The sequence below is a fragment of the Saimiri boliviensis genome, chromosome 2 (assembly GCF_048565385.1).
Source record: "Saimiri boliviensis isolate mSaiBol1 chromosome 2, mSaiBol1.pri, whole genome shotgun sequence".
Lineage (NCBI taxonomy): Eukaryota > Metazoa > Chordata > Mammalia > Primates > Cebidae > Saimiri > Saimiri boliviensis.
Genome location: NC_133450.1, coordinates 231,343,051 through 231,362,172, shown reverse-complemented (window position 1 = coordinate 231,362,172; position 19,122 = coordinate 231,343,051). Strand labels below are relative to the sequence as shown.

The 19,122-nt window shown below is 45.1% G+C and overlaps 1 protein-coding gene across 4 annotated transcripts in view; it reads right to left on the bottom strand.

Annotated features, from left to right (window-relative positions):
* Positions 1–19,122, bottom strand: part of DAPK1 (death associated protein kinase 1) — a 209,765-nt gene that overhangs the window by 103,011 nt on the left and 87,632 nt on the right. The window lies entirely within an intron of this gene.

Sequence of the window (19,122 nt, the reverse complement as noted above, 5' to 3'; positions counted from 1 at the left end):
CCGCAAACTCCGCCCACCTAGGCTCAAGAGATTCTCCTGCCTCAGCCTCCGAAGTAGCTAGGATTACAGGCACACACCACCAACCCAGCTAATTTTTGTATTTTTAGTAGAGACGGGGGTTTCTCCATGTTGGTCAGGCTGGTCTCGAACTCCCGACCTGAGGTGATCTACCCGCTTCAGCCTCCCAAAGTGCTGGGATTACAGGCGTGAGCCACCATGCCCGGTCAGGATACAAACTCTTAAAGTACACTTTATTGAAAGGGTGATAATGTCTCCATTTCTGTCCGCTCCTCCTTCCCTTTCACTTCAGGTCCTGGAACAGCATCTAGGAACTCTGTGATCTAACCTCACTTCCAGCACGGCCCTTTCCTGCACGTCTGGTCTCTGGCCCCGGGAAACAAGGGATTGAGACCAGGGAATTGGGAAAAATAAAAAAAATTATAAATATATATATATATATTAAGCTCTACCTTCAACAACATATTTCTAGCACCAACTGAAATACACAAAACAGAGAAAGGTCTATTATTTTGTTCACAATTAAGCAACTAATAAGTCATATGTACTAAACATTTGTTGGTCACTTATCCCCTCTCCTCCGTTCTCGAGGTATCTCTACCCAGGGATCTTTATGGTTCTGGAAAAGCTGATTCCACCCCCAAGGGTAAATATGGATCATGTGACCTAGGCTGAGCCAATCAATCCATTCCATTCTCGTGGACACAATGATACGCACGTGACCTAAGTAAGCCCTTCCAGAGGATGCAGAGACAAAGGCTTTCTGAGACTCTTCTCTTGAGTATGATAGATTCCCCCAAAGCCACTGCCAACTATTTTGGGACCACGAGGAGAGCCACTCTTGGTTTGAAGACAACCACTGCAAAGGTAGAGCCAGTAAAAGGAAAGAAACCAGGTCTGCAGTGACACCATCGAGTCGCTGGATCAGCTCTGGCCCGAAACCATCTGCCTGTGATGTTTCAGCGACATAAGCCAATAAATTCCTTTTATGGCTCAAGTCAGTTTGATGGGTTTTCTACTTCTTTCTAAATGCCGTAGCAAATAACCAGTTCCCCTTTCTTGTATATTTAAAGACTACAATAACAGAATTTGACTCAGAATAATAATAAGGAGTAGGCAGTCAGTGGGTGAGATGGTGAGAGGGCACAGGCCCCGGGACAGTCAGTGGAACACAATGGAAAGATCCTCCTGTACCTATACGGGTCCCTTCTTTCTTTCCTAGTCCCTAAGGAAGGGTCGCTCCACCCATCGCAGGATCTGTGTGTTTCTTGGCACCTGCCGGAGAATTGCTATCTAAAGAATCATCACAGGTATTTTTAGCTGGCTTTATCCTCACATGAAGACAACAGTGAGAGAGAAAAGCAAATTAAGGCTAATATTTTGATGTTAAAGAATGGATACTTTAAAACGTTAGTCATTTACTTTAGCACTAGGAGACCAGCGAAGAAGAAACGCAGAAAGAAGGATTATCTTTATAGCCGGGTCGAATTTTTTGCATGACAGGTTGTTAATACCCGCATTCCCCCTGCAGCAAGATAGCTGAGGAGCTGAAGAATAAATTACACTGGAATGCCGGCCCCGACTGCCTGTAAACTGCGTACCTTAAGCAGTTATGTAATGACTTTATTACAATCAAAATCCAATTTCTCTGAGGAGTAAAGACCTTCCCTCTGTTGTGGGGTGGAGGGTGGCAGAGATGGCGCATAAGGAGAGAGAGGGAAAACAGCCTGGATTCAAAACCCAGTCAAGCTGCTTCCTTTACACTCCAGCCTCTTCCTTACAAAGATGTTATTGTGCCCAACTAAGTGGATTCAAAAGGACCCAGGATAGGGAAGCCCAGCCCAGCCCAGCCCAGCCAACCAACCAGCGGCTGATAGTTCCAGAGCCTGGGCCCGTTCATACCTTATGCATGGCCATAGCAACTTGTCTCAGGGACTTACAACTCGAGGCAGACTCAGCAGTTTCAGTCATGGTGCTTTAAAATGCAAAACTAAAAAGCCAAAAGAGAGAGAAAGAGAGACAGGGAGAGAGAGAGAAAAACCACTTTGGGAGGGCGAGGTAGGTGGATCATGAGGTCAGGAGTTTGAGATCAGACTGGGCAACATGGTGAAACCCTGTTTCCACTAAAAATACAAAAATTAGTTGGGTGTGGCAGCACATGCCTGTAATTCCAGCTACTTGGGAGGCTGAGGCAGGAGAATTGCTTGAACCTGGGAGGTGGAGGTTGCAGTGAGCCGAGATCAAGCCACTGTACTCCAGCCTGGGTGAGAGAGCAAGACTCCGTCTAGCAAAAAAAAAAAGAAAGAAAGTAGAAGAAAAACCTCCTGGCAGGAGAGCTACAAAGAATTTCAGTGCAAGCCTGGATACAATGACTCTTCCACGTGTGTTTTCACCTCCAAATGTTCTATATTGGCAGTTTCTCCATTTTAATGGGAAGATGATAAGTAGAGGCAGGTTAGCCCTGCGGGCAGGATGAAGGCCGGCGCCTTAGTTCACTGTGAAACCTGGGGAGCTTACTCCCCCCTGACAGTGGATCCCTCACTCACACTGCAGGGGCCCCATACCAGATGTGCTGGCTGGTGAGGAGGGGGATAAGGGCTGGTGGGTGGGAATAGTTCCGTGTGAATGCAGGTTGGCCTGGCCTTGGGAGCTCAGAGTCACAAGCCCAGCCAAGGTGCCAGCAGCCAGGTCCCCCCGGTGGCTTTTGTGTGCACGGGGTAAGCCTGTAGAGCATTTCCACAGCAGAGTCTCATCTGGCGGCCAGTAAACTGTGACTTCAGCCAGCAGACGCCAGAGAAACTCTTCCCTCATCACAGTAATTTGCTTTGTGAGGTCTAATTTGAGTTGGACTGTTGGTAAATTGCTGTAAATCCCTTCCCTCCTGGGCAGCGGGGCCTGGACCTGCTTTCCACCACGGATCGGGACTCCTTTAGGGGACAGTTCCTCCTCACCCATCCTCCGCCTCCCTAAAGACAGCAACAACTTGAAAACACGGCTTCTGTGCTTACTTTTCTGGTGAGGATTCCTAAATCGTGTGCCCCCAGAGGAATACTGTGATCCAGCTTCAAGGGTGAGCTCAGACAGACCATGGAGCAAAGCGACCACACACAAAGCAGCAAAGCCACCGCCGCAGCCACGCTGGGGGCTCTTGTCCCTTCTGCCCCCTCCTTATGCCAGTGCACTGAGGCCAGTCAGTAATTAACACCAATACAGATGGCTGCATTATTAGTTAATTACCATTAATACTGCTAGGGCCATTTAATGGATGGGGGAAGGTAGCTCTTTACTGGAAAACAGAAATTCTTGGTATGCTATGACATTTAATTTTGATAAAGCAGTACAAGTGATCCTTGTTATTCATGGATTTGCATTTGTGAATTCACCTAATTACTAATTTTTTTTTTCTCTTGAGACAGGGTCTCACTCTGCCACCAAGGCTAGAGTGTGGTGGTACAATCACAGCTCACTGCAGCCTCAACCTCCCGAGCTCAAGCAAACCTCCCATCTCGGCCTCCCGAGCAGCTGGAACTACAGGAGTATATCACCACATCCAGCTAATTTTCTACATATTTTGTAGAGATAGAGTCTCGCTCTGTTGCCTAGGCTTGTCTCGAACTCTTGGGCTCAAGGAGTCCTCCCGCCTGAGACACCCAAAGTGCTGGAATTACGGGCATGAGTCACTGTAGCAGGCCTGAAACTTATTTGTAACCTCCAAGTCAATACTTACAGCACTTTGACAGTCACTTGTGGACACGCACCGATCGTGGAAAACTGGAGAGGCTGCTGCACACATGCACAGCTGGAGTCAAATAGCTACTTTCTTGTCTCAGCTCTCACACCATAAACAAGTCTGCTTTCCACGGCCCATTTAGTGTCACGTTTTTTTATTGGTAATTTCACCATACACAATGACCCTCAAGTAGAGTACTGTGGTGCTGTCTAGTGTTTCTAAGCACAACAAAGCTGTGATGTGACTCAGGGAGAGACTATGTGTGTACGATAAGCTTCATTCAGCCATGCATAATGTGCTGTTGGCCATGAGTTCAATGTTAATGAGTCACACACGCATGTATTAAATAAGAGGTCTTTAAACAGAAAAACACATAAAACAAGGTTATGCAAAAATGACAAAAATGATGGGACCAGAGACTCACAAGAACCTAACCCTGGGTTTCTCCTAGGAGCAATGATTTCGTGTGTGCAGTGAATTTCTAGAACATAACTCTCACACATACTGAAAGTCAATCATACGCCAGTTTTTTTCCCCCAGAAATGCACTAACATTCTCCCTCGTTTAATAGCTGACAGAGCAGTCTGTTGCATTAGATACAGACACCAAATTAATTTTACTATTAAAAACTTTCCACTAAACGTAATACACATTTCTTAACTACTCATGGTCAGATGCATACAAAGATAATGAGACACATTCTTCCTTTAATGAGTTTTATATTAAAAAGTGGATTCAAATATAATCGCCAATTTTATTAAAAAGAGGAAACGCATGGCTAAAAGGAGTGAGCTTCATAAAGAACAAGCTGACATCTAATTTCTCTGTCTGACTCACTAATATGTCTAATCTGACTACTGCCTCTGCAGTCACTGAGGAAACTGGAACCAGGATTACATGCAAGGCTCTTCACACTTATTACTTTGTTAATAATCACAACTCTATGACATACACATCATTGTCATCTCTTCTGACCAATAAGAAAACCAAGTTTCAGAGAGATATTTTTGGGGGGACGGAGTTTTGCTCTTGTTGCTCTGTGAAAACTGTCCCAAATCACTGAGCAAGTAAGCTGCGTAACTGAGACATGAACTCCAACTCAAGTGTATTTGCCTCCAAAGCTCCAGGCTCTGAGCCCCATTGCTGTGTGGACCTTGTACACATTATGTTTGTCACACAAGTCATTTCACTGTGCTGTTACAGACAGACTCCACTATCACTCTAGGAAAGTGCTTTGTGAGGGGAAAGCAAAGGGCAGGGGTTTGTGGTTAAATCTATTTGGGTCACGTTGCCTTCTCTCAACTGAAGACTCACAAGGTGTTTTAATTAATTAAAACCTTGGCTTTAAGATGCTCTGAGGTGCTGTGCAATAAAAGCATACCACGTCTGTGTATGTGTTCAGGAAACATTCTAGTAACGGTCAGAAAGAAACCCAGGTTGATTCTCTAGGTCAAGCCACAGGGATGGCAGTGTTCCTATTTCTGCAGGTCTTCTCCTGGTGCCTTAAAAAGAAACCTGTTTCACTTTTGTTTAATCCAGTCAGGTCTTACGGTTAACTTTATTTACTTGTGGGAGGCTCTGTTCACATGGGAGAATGAAGGTGTGGACATACAATGTCAGAGAAGATGTAACATTCAGAATGGAAAAAGCATAATCTGACTGGACGTGACAGTTAATGCCTGCCACATGAGCCGGTGCCAAGCCCAGGGTCTAACCTTTCCATTGCTAGTCCTGATCCAGACACAACATTAGAACAAGGTCCCACCTGGAGCAGGTGGGTGCAGACCCCCCAGAAAAGTGACACAAACAGCATCTCCTTTTTCATGTTTTTACTTGAGATATGCATCTATTCAACACACATGCCAGTTAAGAATTATTTATGGTAACTAGTATTACGATGAATTCCCTACACTAATGCTGGAAGCAGATCTGGTTTAAATCGAACGGCTGATAAGTTCCAACTTTCTGCTCCTCCCAAGTCTTTGCAACATGGTTTCTCATTAACACAAAATAATTTCTACTTTGGAACTCATATCAAATCCCTGGCTCGGTTTTAGCGGTGGTTTATGGGTGATCTATTTTTGTAGAAGACCTTCTCTGCCAGAGTAGCAGGCAGCCTGAATTCTGCCAGAATATTAGAACTACAGGTTGCAAGTACAAGGTGAGGAACAGAAACGGTTTCTCAAGGATGAGTTAACCTCTGATAATATTCATATTTACAGCAGGAGATAAGACCTGGAGGGTTTCTAAACTAGGGGAGAGGCAAGCATGAAATACTTTACTATGGGAAGAGGGAAAAAAGGGACTCAGTTGCTGCTGCAGAGAGGGTGCAGTTAGGAGACCCATGCCCAAGCTGGCCTCCGAGGCTGTGCTCTGAAGGCTGAGTGTGAGTCGGGAGTGGAAGAAGATGTGTTTGTAGGGACAGAGTTTCTGAGAGGAGGAACAGCATGAGCAGACGCAGAGAGGCATGAAAGAGCCTACTTCGTATTTCTAGAGGAAGAGAGGAGTGGCAGGGAGGCGTCGGGTGTGGCACACAAGCAGAGTCCTGTGCAGATGGAGCAATGTCAGCCTCAGCTCTGCCAGTAACTTGAGAAAGCAGGAGGCTTCTCCGAGCCTCAGTTTCCCCATCTGTGCAAGTACGATGACAACGTGAAATGAGGCCATGCATGTGAGCGCACACTGTTTTCTCTAAACACATCAAGCACACGGAAAGGATGAAAATCACCAAACTGTCTAAGCTTCACGAACTTCTCAGAGAAGCCAAGAAGATAGGATTTCAGGAGCTGAAAAGCATCACCAAACTTCTCCTTGTCATTTTTCGATCCAACAAATTTGAAATCTAAATGTTAAGTCTCTACGTTTTTTTTCCCCATTTGAACTCAACAAAGCTATTTTCATTTCGGATGGAGACGTCTTTGGTTTGCCCCCTCTGGTCCTCAAAGCCCCTGCAGCTCTGCTTAAGATGCTGAAGCTTTCAGCTGGAGGTAGGTGATGGGAAGCAGACACCATCTTCCAAAGATGGACTCAGCCATCTTTCTATCCCACATGCTCTCCTGAGTGTGACCCTCAAATATCTACCCCCTGAATCTGAGCAGGCACCAGTGAGGGGCAGAAGTGACCCTGCGACTTCTGCCTGAGTTCTTAGGAACCCCCTCTTGGAAGCCAACGAGCATGCTGGGAGAAGCCAAGGCTGTGTGGACAGGCCACACACAGTCGCTTCCGCCCACAGCTCCAGCTGAGCTGACAGCAGCTTTGAGAGGCCAGCCACGTGTGTGAGCTGTCATGGGCATCTGGGCCATTGAGTCTTCAGATAGCTATGGGTCCAGCCAACCTCTCAATGCGAACACCTGAGAGACCCAGGCAAAACCCCCCAAGCTGGGCCCAGGCAACCCACAGAAGCATGAGAGTTATGAGATCATCATAAACTGTTATTTTCAGCTACTAAGTTTCGGAGTGGTTTGGTACGCAGCAATGGATCAGCAGAACAGCACTGAAGAATCTTGGATGGTGGGTTTGACAGATCGCCCCAGAAGTTGTGCAGAGGAAGGACTCAGCACAGAAGGTGACCAGATCACAAGCGGCCTCACAGGAGAGCACAGGAAGGGAGTGAGGGTGTCCAGGCCACCCTGAACGCAGGCCCTGTCCCAGGCTCAGACAAATGGGTCCTCTCAACCCATCAGCACGCATGGACTCACTTTTGAAGTGCTCTGATTCTCATCATGGCAACCATTTCCCACCTTTCAAGAAAAGTGCTGCATCATTTAGGAGGGGCCTCAACACCACCAACAAAACCCAAAGACCCTGCCCGAGATGCCTTCAGTGTTCTGGCTGGGTAGGGCTTGTTGCTGGCCTCCAACTTTCCCTTCCCCAGTCTCTGCAGCGAAGCAGGTCTCCACCCTGGGAAACACACAAATCCCAAATGCTACACACGGTCCAGTAAATACAGCTACCTCCTCTTCCTCCTGCCTGGTCTGCATGCCCAGTATCTACACTGACTTCACCTTCGGCAGAATGCATGTGAAGAGGAAACACTCTCTCCACGCCTTCTGCGAGAACCCCTTCTTTGATCCTAACCCCACCAGCCTCGCGGATTTTAGCACAGAATGAAGGCGAGCCCTCTTCGGGAACTCAGTACTTCACCCAGTGGTACACAATTCCCTTGGATTGTAGCCCGCACTTGGAATTGTTCTCTGTCTGCCCTTTGAGAAGCTATGAGGAGGAAAGCAATGCTTTTTACCAAATAAAGCAAAGCAGGTGATTTAAAAAAAAAAAATTACTATTATAAAAAAAAGTACAACCCTCCAAAAACTATTTCAACTGATACGAGGGCTCAGTTAAGTGGGCTGTGATTTGGAGAGCAAGCAGCTCATGTTGTCACAGCACCAACAGGGAGAAACAGAGTTTCCCAAGGGGATAAACAGCAGCCCGTCACCCTGGGAACCAGAACGACACCCAGCGGTAGGAATGAGAGGCAGAAAGAGAAGGGCGAACAACACGCGGGCTGAGGAGAGGAGAAGAGAGGTGGGTCCCCTGGGGAAAGCATCCTTCCAAGGACAAGGACCCATGGAAGACTGCAGAGGAGAAGAAGGTGGGTCAACTGAGGACCCAAGGCCAGCCTGGGGAAGAGCCAGGCTCCACGCACTGTTTGGTATTGCAAGTGGGGTCAAAGAAACCAAGTATGTAGGATGTCAGGTGGCTCAAGACACCTCTTTATCATGACATTTGCAAACCAGAGCAGGTGAGGACTCTAAACTGAGGAGAGATTAGAAAGATAGCAGTGGGTGCCTTCGTTCACTCCCCTTGTCCTCATGATATCTCTTTGCAGGAGGAAAGTCCAAGATCCATGTAGAAGAATATTTCCCAAAGGAGGTCTTGGAGCTCATATAAAGAGATGCTGCTTGGAGAATGGGAGTCATGGCCAAACAAGTTTAAGCAAAAGTAGGTAAACAGAGTCATAACCGGGAACTCGACGCAGGACTCAGTCGACGTGGCCCTTTCCACGAGTGGAAATAGCATACGGCATTTCACATGGTTTGAGGTTGTTGTTAAACACAGAACCTTCTCCTTTCCTTATATATTTTTGGTTATGAGCATTTTGAAGTCCCATTTTCTTGGGAAGGTGCGCTTTGGTCCTCTCTCCCAGTTAAATGGGCAGCTTCCTGGAAGGGGACTCTGTGTTCACTGTTTGCTTTGCATTTGCAGCGCTCTCCCTAAGGCAGGATGCCAGTCACAGTGCTTGCTCCTTCGTGGGCTGGAAGAGCCAAGCACAGAGCTGAAGGTGGGAGGTGCCCCAGACCTTCCCGGGACTGACCCATTAGAAGGGTGGGGACCAACTGAGTCAGGCCTGGGAGAGGAGGCCACTCACCTCCTCAGGCCTGGTGCTCCTTCTGCCTCCTTCTGGCTACTGATGAAAGGGCTCAGAGGCCACAGGCAATCAGCCCTCTTCACCACCTGAGACTGGCAAAGGATTTGGAGTTTTTCTTTTATTTCAGGCAATCGGTGGGGCTGGGTATTTTGGGTGGCAACTGAGAACAGACGGACTAGGGATGGAGAGCACAGTAAATACTGGCCATGGCCGCTAACCCCGAGGAAGAGCATGGTGGTGGCAGGAAGGAGGCCGGAGCCTGGAGGACGCGTCGGATGCAGTCCTGAGACTAGAGACGCACCACTGCGTTCCTCTAGGCCCAGTTCCTTCACTTGCTGTGACTCGCTGCCCTACCTGCTTCAGATACGGTCCGTGACTTCAGGAATTGACTAATGAGACATGTCTGTGGAACAGACTTGCAAGTGCCCAGTGTGGGATGTGCAGAGTGAGCAGGGGCCCTGGCTTCAGCGAAAGGCTAAGTGAACGACACCCGCTTTACTCAGCACCATTTCTGGGACCTAAACACAAAGCACCTCCCCGCTGCTCGCTGTTGGTTTTTATCTGTAAAGCTAAAACGGAAAGAAGGAAGAAAGTAAGTGTTGGGAAAGCGTCATTTGACACAATCTAAACAGGGCCTCTGGTGGGTCAGACAAATAAACGACAATCCTGCATACATTTTCTCCAAATGTAGTAAACGCTACATGGGAATCACAGCTGAACTTTGAGTCCAGTTTTATGGAGACTAAAATGCCTTTATAAAGAATGAGTATCTACAGATTACTGTTACACCAGGATCGGGGCTGTTCCATTTCAATGAATGCTGACCACATTGGATGGCTGGAGATTAGAGCTCCCTGCCCCAAGACCCCAGCTGAGCCCCCTGGCTCTCACATGACCCTGGCTGAGCCTCAGAGGGGTGAGCTCCTTGTTTGATCACTTCGACTTCACCACGCTATCGCCTTGAGCCAATCCCATCATTTGATCATCCTGACTTTGTCATGTAATCCCCTTTCAGCCAGTGAGTCAAAGTTAACTGGGCCATAGGGAACGATTTGTTCTCAACTTGGCAAGCTGCTCGCAGGGGAAAAAAAAAAAAGCTGAAAAAGAAGGCAGGAGGTTCATATAACTTCCTGGGGAAAGAGAAGACAAACAAAAAGCTAAGCTGAAGTTCCTTATTCCATGGCCAAAAGAAGAGGAAGAAAGGCAGATGTGTTCGAGGGTACTAAGATTCCAGACGGGGAAGAACCAGCTAAAGGGAAAGAGAAAGGACGGAGCCTGGTAGTCTGAGGGCGTAGGTCGTTACCGAGCAGATACTCTACTAAACTGCCCAGATTAAAATAGGAATTGTGAGATACTCCCCTCCAATATTCACCCTGCTCCGCTCTGGGGCATGAGAGGAAGTGAGCAAAGAAAAGATGTCTAATATTTTCATGGCTTCTCTTCTCGATTTAGGTCGAGATACTATTCACCTGCCTGTTTTTAAAGGGTAGGTTTGGGACTCTCTGTCATGCTTTGTCATTGGAAGACTTAGCTCCGCCTTACACCAGGAAGTCTGGTCTGCACTGATGAAGAGTTTGCGCTTCAGTGTCTTGGGAAAATTCAAATATGCCTGGCGCTATGTGGCATTTGGTGCAGCTAGGTGGCCGACGTGCCTAGGGGGCATCATTCGCAGGTCTGTCCTGCTCTGGAGACCGAATACGACTGAGGGCAGCCGAGCTTCTTCAGGGTCTTCCAAGTCAGGGGTTGCAAGAGTCACAGGCCCAGGTCTCATGGAGGCAGTGAGTGGGTGTCTGGCTGTCAGCCCAGCAAAGAAGAATCCACAGTGCTCTAGGCGAGGCAGTTCCCCATGATGTCTACAGATCTGTGACCTTGGCTCTGAACCAAGTGGGGAGGAGGAAGACCTCATGGAGGAAGTCTAGGGGGAGGAGAAAATGGGAAGGGGACTACGGGGGTCACTTCAGGCCAGGCAAGAAGAGGCTGGCAGGGAAAGGCAGTGCTGGAGTTACCTGAAGTGAGAGCCACTCAGATAAAACGGAAAGATGATAAGTTACACAGAGAAACCGGAGCTCCCGCGAAGCCTGAGTAGTCTCTCAATGGAAGCAGAACTCCCTGGAAGCCAGCCAGGAGGCTGACCTCACCCTGGCGACCGGATCGGAGCAAGCATGCAGCTTATCGTGAGAGCCAGGGCAAGACTATCCACCACGGCCAGGAGAGCAAAGACGCAATGGCGTTACCTCTCGGAAGTGCTGCTTTCGAAGAGAATGTGTCACTAATTAAGTCTCAGATCAAACACTAAACAAAGCAACGTACATTTCGTGTGAAAGAGGTTTGGAGATAAAATCTCCTGAAGCAGGGATTTCAAACCCAACAACCTTCCCAGGGAGCACTGTTTCCACGAAAGTGTGGAATCTGACTTCTGTGGAACATGAAGTGATCACCACTGGGAGGCTTTAGAAGCTCTGTGGATGGAAACATAATCCCCTGGCAGGCAGGGGGGTGAAATGGGAAGACCACTGGTGGGTCAGAAGGGGGAATGATCCTTCCTACAGCCCATGCTGGGAACGGTGGGGGAAGCCCTTCCTCTTGCTGGACTTCTTCTTCCTCATCTGCAGTGAGCAGGGAGCTGAGGAGCTCTACATCCTTCCTAGCATGGGTGGCTTTGGGGCCTTGTAGAGCTGGGGGTCAACACCGTCTGTCACTTGAATCAAGAGGCTGTGCTTGTCTGCAGTGATAGGAAACCTGAGGTGGCTGCCTGCCCTGTTTAAATAATCTATCCACCATGCTCAGCATCATGAGGCCCGAAGGAAATGCTGGCAGTGGTCCTGGAGAGGAGGACAGTCTACCAGGGAAGCAGGCACACCTCTAGTTACACGTGTATCACCACAGCCCCCCGTTCAGACTTTCTACTCCAGGGTGCTGACTTCTACAGCAACTCCAGAAGTGAAGGCACCTGGGCTTCCGGGTGGTGAGGAGGCTTCATGGAGGAGGTAAGATCTGGGTGGAAGAGGCTGGCTACGAAGCTGGAGAATCTTAACAAATCACAATCTGGAGCTTACTTTCCACTTAGTGGGAGTGTGAATTCACAATCATAGAACCCATTTTTCCAGCTACTTCATCATTTGTTAGACATGAGATACATCGCTAGTCACTACAATGAGAATCATAAACAAGTAACATGAATACTAGAAGAACTGATTTGTTGAGTTTAAATTTTAATTTCCTTCATAGTGACCCACCAGTACATTAGCTTTTAAAAAAAATTTAACCCCTCTCATATAGAGGATTCTTTCTGAAAATTAACACCACTTTTGAATCCCCAGAGCCTAACATAGTACATTGAAGAAAATTTTAGTCGTAATACACATCGACTCCATCACTTTATGGGTTCCTAAATTTATATGCTGACTACTCATCTGTTTAAATTGTTTCCACTGACTTTCTGGACATGGAAAAACAACTGACATGGAAAAACAATCGCTCCAGCACTGAAAAACATCATGCGAGATGTCCACCCTTTGCTTTAAGAACATCCTGGCTTAGGGCAGTCCACGTGCATTTACTTTCTCATTTACTGGGCTCCGATTATTTTAGTGAGCCCTAGCTGGCCGTGTGGGAGCTGCCCACCTGCTTTAGAAGCTTGAGGGACAATCAGTGTATTTGGATCCTGTACATTCATCTGAAAAGCAGAAGTACAGGACAGCCCTCACATGGGCCCTTGACACTTCACAGGAAGTCTCCTGGTTTCCTACAGGCTAATTGCTTTGTATAAGCAGTTGCCTTCAGCCAGAACTTCAGGTATCTGGGTAGATTCCCTAATTGGAGCACAACCTAAGCATTTTGTAAGTAAGAATGTTTCATAGTCATTAAGTAATTTGTAATTGCTCTTGAAAGCTTAACGTAATCTGTTAACTCCATGAGGTCAGATTTTTTAAAAAATGGGAAATCAGAAAGTAGGAATCATGATCTTGTATGAGTACGACAGAATAGCACAAATAGGTGGGGTGCAGTGGCTCACGCCTACAATGCCAGCACTTTGGGAGGCTGAAGTGGGCAGATTCCTTGAGCCTGGGAGTTCAAGACCAGCTCTGGCAACATAGTGAGAACCCATGTCTACAAAACTTTTTTAAAAATTAGCTGGGCTTGTGGTACACACCTGTATTTCTAGCTACTTGGAAGGCTGAGGTGAGAGGATAGCTTGAGCCCGCGTGCTAGAGGCGACAGTGAGGCCAATTGTGCCCCTGTATTCCAGCCTGCGTTACAGAGTGAGACCCTGACTCAAAAAAGTAAATTTTTTTTCCAAGTAGCACAAATTATTCAAGAAGCCTCAAGGAACTGAGAATTGGAAAAGAAGAAAACTCCAAAACTTAAGTTCAGTTGTGAGAAAGAAGACGGAGAGAAAAGGGTTAAAATGGTTGATTACAGTCAATGGTGGAATAGGCATATGGGACACAAAACCAGGCAACGTTTTTTCAGCTTCCTTTTTTTCTTTTTTCTTTTTTTTGTGAGGTCAACGATCTGCACTTGGGAAAGCGTCAGGAAAATATTGTTAAGGTGGACCCAAAACTTGAAGTAAGAAAAGAGACAATAAAACATTGCCTATTAGGTATTTTTTTAAAAATTCGGGTCTCCAGGTCTGAGAACGTTAAGTTACAGTGTGGGAGAAGCAATTTCATATCGTTGTTGGCAATCATGGACAAATACTAATGAGTGAAGCCATATTGGTGTTCCAAGGGAACCAAACTGGAGGCCTCTCCAAGATCGATTAGCCTATTCATTTTTAGCAAACATCAAGAATCGACTTTTGATCCGATAAATTAGAAATACTTAGCAAACGGTCAATGAGTAGCAAGATCTTTCCCCTTGCCCCCAAGTGGGTTGTAAGACAAATAGAATGGAAATAATTATAGATTTTAAAAGTGTTTTGATGTCACCAAGGCCTGTGACATCATTTTTCATGACATTTTGGTGGATGAAACGTGAATCACCATGTAATAGATTTTGGTGAGTGGACTGCAGGCTCTCGTATTTACACCGTCCTCAACAAGGTATTTTTCGGAGTATCCTGTCCCTGATAACTTCATTCAGTATATCACATGAAAACATATTTATCACACTTTTGAATGGCTAAGATACCCAAAGAAAAATGGCTAACATACTGACAGAACTTGGAATCTAAATTCTCCCAAGAGGCTGAATTATCAAATTTGCAAGAGGAATAAACTGGAATTTCTGTGTTTAGGTTCAAAGAAATGAACCTCACAAGTACAGGATTGGGAAGACCCAGCACAATAGCAGTCCATATATAAAAAAATACTCGATGGTGCTAGCTGACCACAGAAACACAAGTGCAGTGTAATCTCCCTGCTAATGCCATGAATGCAGCCCCTGTTGAGTTTAAGGGGTGCGGTGCTCCTGTGCTCAAGTCCGGACTCTTGCATTTAGTGAGAAAGATGCTGATCATATAGACGGCAGTCAAGGGAGGATGAGTGCAATAAAGAAGGTTTTGGTTTTGCTTCTGAATATGAGAACTGTCGCTATCAGAAAGGTGGTAGAGGAAATTAGACCATCTGCCAGGAAGTCACAAAGGTATTCCAGCATCAAGTGGGAGGCTGGACTATGGTCTCTAAGATTCCTTCCATCCTTAAGACGCTCTGCACGAATCTAGAAGGTTCTCATGGAGGTTTTCATTTAGTGCACTCCTCACTTAATTAAAAGAATACATAGCATAGAATAAAGTAAAAATCCTACAACAGATTTTCTTCTTCATGCATTTTCTAAATCTCTGTGATCATGATGTTTCCAGATTGAAACTTAAAATAAATCCGTATTTCCATCAACTTCTCTAGTCTCTATTTGGAAATATATTTTATGCATCTGTGCCTTCTGAGTGACAGAGAGGATCTACAATGTGAGAGAAAATGCACAGTTGGGAGAAGGAATGCTGGATGCTGCCCTCCTCTGCCATTTACCATCTGTGAACACTGATCTTCACAACCTTTGCTGAGTTTCAGCATGGTCATTTGGGAAATAAAACAAAACAAAACAAAACTGAGTTGAATAATGCTTAGCCTATAGGGTAGCTGTAACACTCAAAAGAGATGAAAAGATATGATTAGGTTTTAGATACTGCCTGCTACCACACAAATATAATGTTAATATTTGGAAGGGCTTAAGAGATACCACAGCTGGGAACAGAACTTCTGTGTCTATATCCAAGAATCCCAAATAGGCTTAGGTCAGTTTCTAATAGGGGATGGTAAGGAAGGAAATGATGCTTTTTCAACATGATTCAGAAACCACCAATTCAAGTCTTCCAAAACTAAAACTTAGCATAAATATCCAGAGAGATGAAATTAGTTTAATCTTCTGTATGGCATTACAACTTACGTACTTTGGAGGCAGAGGGCTTGCTTTTATATTCTGGTTTTGCCATTTACTAGCTGTGTGATCTTGGACAAGTTCCTCAACCTCTCGGTGACTCAGGTACCTTACTGGCAAACAACGTATTAACCATACCTTCCTTAAAGGGCTGTTGTAATGATTAAATGAGTTATACAAGTAAATTTCTTTCAACAGTGCCTGATACGTAATATAATTACTATTATTGTATATAGTTGCTTCAAACCATCTGCATCTCTTAGGCATGTGCCAAAGCTCATCCATTGTCCCATTAGAGAAAATAAGAGAAGGCAAAGCTATGCAGGCTCTCCTTTACCATCTTCTGGAGAAGCCATGTTGAGTGAGGGCTGCTGAATGGATCTCCGTGAAGGCTGCTGGCTTAAGGACGCCTCAGCATGTGGTGCTGGTTGCTGCCCTTTCATTTAAAACTGGTTACACTTATGAAATACTGAAATACTGATGGGGAAGGAAAGCACAGGAACAACAATGACCAATTCCCATGTCTTGGGCCCTTGAGTAACATTATTCTGATGTCTTTCTGGCCTTAGAAGTGGATGGTCAAATTTTGTGGGTAACCTCACCCTGGGATAATTATAAGTTATTGCACCATCTCTGGGAGAGCCACAGAAGAAAGACTCTAACTGAAGCTGTTTGAGGCTGTTTCTAATTCGAGCTTGCACGAATTCAAAGAAACCTCAAATTTCTCATGCTGACTTGGAGGCTCTGATTATGCAAGACCAGTACCTACTCTGCATAAGAAACACACGGTGAGCATGCTCCTGAGAAATGCTCAATGTTAGAAAATAAAACGTCAAAGTAAAATTTAAATAACCTAAGGGAATAGAGAAAGATCTACTTTTTCTAACACTGTTATTAACGTTGATGTAAAATGCTGCTGGCTGCCTTATATGAAGACAGGGAACATGGAGGAGAGCTTCCTGCCAGGGAAACTTCCTGCCAGCTTCCAGATGAGCCCCATGTGCCCAACATTGATGAACTAGACAACCTGTACAGTGATTAGAACACATCCTGTACTTCTGAATCTCAGCTTTAGGTGAGGGAGGAGAGGGAGTTTGATCTCGCTAAGGATATAAAATTTAAAACACAGGACAGTGTTGCACATCTTCTCCTTTTCTCAGCACACGCTCACTGGACAGGTGAATGAAATTGATTTATTCAGCCTTGGTCCCTGGAATTCCAAGTTTCTCTTGTTATTGTTTGATTTATTGGCTCAATCACTAAAGAGAATGTTACCTAGAAGTTTTTCACTGCTAGCTACTTAGACTATGATAATAAGATAGGTAAACAAACTGAAGAAGGTGACTTTTAGGACACTCAAATTAACTTTACAAATGCTGGCTGTCACAGGTTCAGAAGAGTTAATGTTAGTGATTCAGAGTAAAACAGATGAAAATGAACTTTGCACTGGTTCCAAAACTGTAACCTCCCTCAAACATATGCAAAAAGAATAAAACTTAAAATCTGTGAAAACTTACAGTCTGATTATCTTAAGGTTGACTCGATATACATTAATCTATTTAAGCACTAGTGTCAATTATTTCTTTAAATGACTTGTCCAATCGTGTTTTACCACAAGAAGTAGATTATAGTTATGTAATCTTAAAATTATATAACTATATAAGTATATGTAAACATATATTACTATATGCATAGTATAACTGTATGCATACACATCCATTTAAATTTTAAGCAATAATAATTTATAAGTTAAAATAATGACTTACTTTAAGACAAAGTTGTCCATCACAAATGTAATACAAGCCACAAATGCAAACCACATGTGTAATCTGAAATTTTCTTTTTTTTTCCCTGGAGACAAGGCCTCACTCTGTTGCCCAGGCTGAGCTGCAGTGGGGTGCCATCTCAGCTTACTATAGCCTGGATCCCCCGGGCTCAAGTAATCCACCCCACCTCAGCCTCCCAAGTAGCTGGGATTACAGGTGCTCTCTACCATACCTGGCTAATTTTTGTATTTTTTGTAGAGGTGAGGTTTCCCCATATTGCTCAGGCTGGTCCCACACTCTTGGCTCAAGTGATCCACTCACCTCGGCCTCCCAATGTGCTGGAATTACAGGGGTGAGCCACCACACCCAGGTATAATTTGAAATTTTCCAGCTGTCACACTAATAAAAGTAAAAAGAAACATAAAATGAACTTTAACATTTTATGAACCCCAATATATTGAAATGTTATCATTTAAACATGTAGTCAATAATTAAAATGGTTATGCTTTTCTGAGTGTTTGAACCCCAGTGGGTGCTTTAAACACACAGCACATCTTACTCAAACCAGCTCCACTTCAAGTGCTTGACGGCGGCAAGTGGCCTGTGGCTGTCATGTCAAACGGCACAGCTTTAGGCTAATTTTATAGCTATAATATAAAACTAGGACATAGCTTAATTATTTATAGAAGGGAAGCAGAAGAGATACTTGCGAAGGCACTGAGGTGAACCACAGCTCATTCAGCACACTAATCATTGGAAGATAAAAGGTATGACTGTTCACCTTATTAGAAGAATAACAGAGAGCAAAATTAGCTTAGAAACCCAGACTGTGTATTCTGAATAATTTTCTTAAAACTATGTGAATACATTTCCTGTTCATAATTTTTGTGCACTAAGATAGCTTCCTTTTTAAACGTATTCTGTTGTTTGGAGTACAGAAGCCAACCTGACAACCTGCATGCTACAACAAGCATTTGTGTACTTGAAGGCATTCACAAGTCTCCATTCAGCCTTGCTTAGCGAATCCCTGAGAGTTTAACAACTGGTTCATGCAAATGAGCATATGGCTCCAAAAGGGCAAACATCAAGACTTCCACGGTCTGGGAAATGACTTTTTGGATATGACCCCAAAAGCACAGGCAACAAAAACAAAAATAGACAAATAGAATTACCTCAAACGAAAAAGCTTCTGTGTAGGAAAGGAAACAATCAGCAGAGTGAATTGACCACCTACCGAATGGGAAAAAGTATTTTAAAACTGTACATCTGGTAAGTAGTTAATATCAAAATATATACATGCTACTCAACTCCAATGCAAGAAAACAAATAACCTGATTTAAAAATGGGGCAACGGGCCTTAAGAGACATCTCTCAGAAGAGGATATATGGCTGGGCGTGGTGGCTCACACTTAGAATCCCAGAACTTTGGGAGGCCGAGGCGGGTGGGTCACCTGAGGTCAGGAGTTCAAGGCCAGCCTGGACAATATGGTGAAATCCCGTCTCTACTACAAATGCAAAAATTAGGTGGGCGTAGTGGCGGGCGACTTCAGTCCTACCCACTTGGACGGCTGAGCCAGGAGAATTGCTTGAACCTGGGAGGTAAAGACCACAGTAAGCCAAGATGGCGCCACTGCACTCCAGCCTGGGCAACAAGAACAAAACTCTATCTCAAAAAATAAAGAGGAAAAAAAAATCCCAATGAGCTATTATTTCACACTTGTTAGAGTGGCTACGATCAAACAGATAAAAGACAAGTGTTGGTGAGGATGTGGAGAAAAGAGAACCCTTGTACATACACTGTTGGAGAGAGTGCGCATCAGCACAGCCATTACGGAAAAACAATCTGGAGGTTTCACAAGAAACTA